Source organism: Panthera leo, chromosome B1 (genome assembly GCF_018350215.1).
Source record: "Panthera leo isolate Ple1 chromosome B1, P.leo_Ple1_pat1.1, whole genome shotgun sequence".
In the NCBI taxonomy this organism is placed as follows: Eukaryota; Metazoa; Chordata; class Mammalia; order Carnivora; family Felidae; genus Panthera; species Panthera leo.
The window spans coordinates 94821741-94826877 of record NC_056682.1 but is presented as its reverse complement, the minus strand read 5'-3'; the positions used below and the strand labels follow the sequence as shown (position 1 = coordinate 94826877).

The 5137-nt window shown below is 36.9% G+C and overlaps 1 long non-coding RNA gene across 1 annotated transcript; it reads right to left on the bottom strand.

Annotated features, from left to right (window-relative positions):
* Nucleotides 1–1328: 1328 nt before the first annotated feature.
* LOC122217003 lies at nt 1329–4607 on the bottom strand. Its single transcript, XR_006201243.1, has 3 exons — nt 4227–4607; nt 2247–2345; nt 1329–1600 (listed from the first exon to the last, which is right to left on the bottom strand). It is a non-coding gene; the product is annotated as an uncharacterized LOC122217003 (long non-coding RNA).
* Between the last annotated feature and the right edge of the window lie 530 nt (nt 4608–5137).

Here is a 5137-nt window from a genome sequence, read left to right as displayed (position 1 = left end):
GCTCTCTGCCTTTTTCTATGTGAATGCAGGCTAGTTATTTTACCTTCAGCTTCCCAATATATTTATAAAAGAAGAGAAAATGATATCTTTTTCATTTTTGCTCATTTGAGTATGAGGTGAGAAAATGTGAATAAAGCATCAAATAACATGTTAATAATTAGTAGCTTTCTTGCCAGCCTTTTCATGGTTGGACTATGCCTTCTGCCTTTAAGTACTGCCTCAAACTATGTGACCTCAAGAGAAGTACTTAACCTCTCTGGGCCTCAACTTCTTTAGATGTAAAATGAGAACATTGCACTGATTGAATCTAAGGTCCTTCCAAAGACATTTTTCACTAAAATATGAAATATCATGGTAGATTTCTGAAGATATTACCTTCACTTTTGTTCCCTTATAGTCATCTGTTATAGGCCTGGCTAGGCTAGACATAATTACTTTTTCCCTATGGAGTCAAGAAACAAACTAAATGGCAGTGTCCTTGAATAATTTATTTGACTCTTAGAATTAGTACATTATCATTGTTGCTATGGAAGAAGTAATTTACATTTTGAAAGGGTATTTTACTTCTTTTATCTCTGACTGTATTTTAATCCCTTTACTACTTAGAAGATGTGACTCCATTATTTTATGTCAATACTTCCCGGATCCTGTGATTTGGGTGGGGTCAGTTATCATCTGCAATGTCTGATGAGGTTAATGCACTGGGACTCTGAGTGCCTACATTTAGTTAATGAATTTGAAGTAGAGTCTCTGGAGTATGCATACCAACCAGTAACTTATCAACCCCTAAGCTTTTGTTTGCTTTCTGTTGTGTGATCTGTAGAATAATGGTTTATATATATACAGATTTTAATAATGAAATGTAGATGTCAGATTTAAGGGTATGTAGTGCAATGGAAAGAATGTGTTTTCTGTTATTAGACATAGATTCAAATCTGGACTTTCTCACTTATTAGCACTTGACCCTGGCTAGTCACTATGCTTATCTGAATTTCAACTTCTTCCTCTATAGAATGAAGACACTATTAACCTCCAAGTTGGCTGTGATATTAAATGAGAAATTATTTGTCAAAGTAACTTTTAAATACTTCTCTATACCAATGTAACATGCCATTTTGATTAGTAAGTTTATTTGACTGCTATCTATCAATTCCAGAGAGTATCAGTGTAGAGACAGTTATAAGACAAGAGAAGGTGAACAAGATATGTATATTATAGGCGAGTCATTGAAAATAAACAGCAGTAGCTAGAGGTTGTTTAATAAATGTTCTGGAATAGTAAGGAAACGGTAAAGAAAGTACAATACAGGAGGAGAGGAAACCCTGAAAGTGAGTATGAAAAACTCATTTTTAGTCCTTTGAATTCATAATGATAATAAATCTATGTGGCCAATATGGTTATTTATCAATATTTTGGTTCTCCTCATTCCAGAAACATTGTAGAATTGCACATCTCTGCTCCTTTGAAATCAGATGTGGCCGTGTGATTTGACTTAGCCAATGAGGTCTGTATGGTTGTGACATACATTTACGTACATGGTGGTTGCTTCCTCAACCCGCCCGTCAAAAGAGGGTAGTGTGGAGCAGAGTCGCTGGCTTACCTATGAAAGTCATGAAAAATGAGCAAGGAATAAATGTGTGCTGTCTTAAAATGTTTTATAGGTTTTTGTTAGTTTAACATATCTTAGGTTCTCCTGACATATAGAATAAATTAGGGTAATTAACTTATCCAGAGATTTAAGAGAATCTCTGCCCTTTCCTTCACATGAGAAGCCAAAAGCAAGTGTTAAAGTGGATCTTAATCTGGGAAAGTATCAGGGGAGTATGAGCGTGAGAGAGAATCACCATCTTCAGGGAAAGAATTAGTCCAGAGACTAGTGCTGTGCTGTTTCTGGTACCTAGAAGTAAGTGGCCCAGGTCCTTCCCATTGCCCAGAGATCACTCCTGTTTCTACTGTCCCCTTTATATCCCATTACAGGTTGTACAAGGGTTGTCATTTTATGTGTTACTATGCTCAAGAGGTAGCTCACAATGCTTTTATGACCACTTACTACATAGCTAGGGATACTTTAAGGAACACAGAGAAGTTATGTTTAGTGTTTTCATGTTGGTTAGACACAGATTATAGCAGCAATGCATACAAGGGGAAAAGTGGTCGTTTTCATTTATCTCCATGCACATACTTTGACCTTTCCAACATATACTATCTTAACCTATCTCTCCAGTGTCATCTTATGTAAAGCTTACCTTTGTTGCTCTGCTTTTACTTTTCTTCTATCATTCAACTCCATTGCATCCTTCCAATATTAGCTCAATTGTCACTTTTCAGATGCTTCCATGACGTCTCTGAGCACAGTAAATAATCACGTTATCTGCTCTGTTTCTGTTGCAGCATTTACTATGATAGTTATTTCTTTTTTTAAATTTATTTGTTTATTTTGAGAGAGAGAGAGAGAGAGAGCACATGCACACAAGCTGGGGAAGCATAGAGAGAGAGAGGAAGTGAGAGAATCCCAAGCAGGCTCCACACTGTCAGTGTGGAGCCCAACTCAGGGCTCAAATTCAGGAACCGTGAGATCACGACCTGAGCCAAAATCAAGAGTCAGCTGCTAGGGCGCCTGAGTGGCTCAGTCAGTCAAGCGTCCAACTTCCACTCAGGTCATTATCTCGCAGTTTGTGAGTTTGAGCCCCCCATGGGACTCTGTGCTGGCAGCTCAGAGCCTGGAGCCTGTTTCAGATTCTGTGTCTCTCTCTCTCTCTCTACCCCACCTCTGCTCACACTCTGTCTCTGTTTCTCTCTCAAAAATAAATAAACATCAAAAAAAAAAAATTTAAAGGGTCAGATGATTAACCGACTGAGCCACCTGGCTGCTCCCATGATAGTTATTTTTACATTAGTTCTGTTATTGCCTGATTAGTGACTACCTGTCTTATAAGACTATCAGCCACATAGGGGGAGGAGGTGTTAGACTGTGTTCAATCACCTTTGTGTAATCTGACACTAGCACAGTACTTCACAGGTGGTAGCATTCAACAGATAGTTGTTCAAGGAATATTGAATTCAAGTCTTCTTTTTCCAATCATCCGCAACTCTGTGAGATAGGTAGCTATGTCTTCATTTTCAAAATGAGGATTGGTTAAAAGACTTGCTCCAAATCACACACGTGTAGATGATGGAGCTGGATTTTGAATCCATGTTTATCTGACTTCAAAGCCTGTGGTCTTTCCATTACATGCTTCTGCCTCACCAGAGACTAAAAGCAATGCTGTAATTTTGAGGGAGTTAATAATGCATGGGACCTGAATTGAATATAATTTTATGCTGTTCTGCTCTAGAAGAATTTTTTATTATCCAGCTGTAGCTTTGTGCCTTCATCTCTTATCAAGAAGAGGTAATTATCTTCATTAGTAGGCAACCCCTTTACTCCCATATAAGTTTGATACAGTTGGTAAAACTCTATTTTCTTTACTCCTTACTCCCTATGAACTACTATCCTCAAAGGCTGTCAAAGTTTGCAACCAGATGGTCAACTATTATTCACTCTAAGTTCCTCTGCAGCGATGCGATGCATCGTCAGGTCCATCAGCAAATAGTAACATACGAAAACATATTGTCACATCTTTAGTATCTCCAAATGTCACTTCCACATTTGTTATTCTACTCTTGTTCCTAAATGAAGAAAGCTCATTTCCAATTCTCCTGACTGATATCTACCATTTCAATAATGCCCTTTATGTTTGTCCTAGAATATTCATCATTGCCTTGTTAATGCAGTTGCTTTCAAATAAAGTATTAACTAACAAAGTCCTTTCTTGACTTTTCTATCGTCTGTAATTATTTATTTCTATCAGGCATATTCTTCTATCTTATGCTATGATTCCACCCTGGATTCCTATACAGTAACATCTGCCATCTGAAACTTGATGGGAGTTTTTACCTTTTAAAGCTCTTTATCACACTTTATCTGTCTACTTTTGCCAGAGTGGTATCTTTCCTGCAGCTCCCCAGTCACTGTCCCCTTTTGCATCTTCTCTGGGATGTTTATCTCACACACTCAGCCTGCCCCACTCTTTGCTCAGGCTCGCTGAAGTCTAATACCTCTCATGTCGTTCATTTTGCTTTCATATTCATTGAGCTTCTTAAGAAGATCAGCTCGTCTCTGTGATTTAATATCTAGTTCTTAATTTTATACCTAAAAGAGAATACTCAAAGAAAATCATTCTTACCTTGTCTGCTCTGCGTTCGAAAGGCATTTTGATCCTATCGTAGTGATATTGATTTGCATTTTGAATTTGATGCCATTTAAAATAAATTAAAATTTTGTCTTAGCCTATAATCAGATTACAGTAGCAGCATGAATCCACCTGACTTTAAAAATGTGGAGAGAGCCATTTGCTAAATAATAGGTCAATGCAAGTAATATTGCTTTGAATGTATATTCTAGGGCTAGTACTGGTATTTCTGTGATAATGACACTGCTTCTGAAAATTAAAGGATCCAACCATGAGGAAAATTTCTTTAATAGGAACGCTAAATTATAGGGAGGATGTGGCTTTTCTTTAAAAAGTGGGTGACAAGCAGTAGGATGTATTTGCTTTCCATGCTCAGAAAATGGGATGGGGGGGTGAAGGTGAGTGCCAGGATGCCCCTCTTATTGCTCCCACAGGCTTGAGTTGTTTATGAGGCAATCAGTGTCACAATATGCGACCTTCAAAAATCTGGTAACAATGTCCTAGTAAAGTCACAGAAATTAAGTTGATTTAAATGCCACATGGAATTTACTAGGTATAAAACAAGATCAAAAAGGTGTTCAAGTTATGACTACCAAGAATGAGATGGACCTAAATATATTTTACTTATCATTTCTATGCAGACTTTTCAGTGCCAAGCTCATTTCTAAGAAAAATAAATATATCTGCTAAAAATATTCATGCAATAGAAATAGAAAACACGGATGAAATCAAATAGTGATGAGATGATCTTGTTAAATATGAATTTGGTCAACACAGATTTAGTAGAGTAATATTTTTGGATTTTTTTTGAGTAAAAAAATAGTGACATACTGAATTATACTAATAAGCTATATTAATATAAGAATACTGTTTTCTGTATTGATCAGCACAAGGTGAAATCTGAT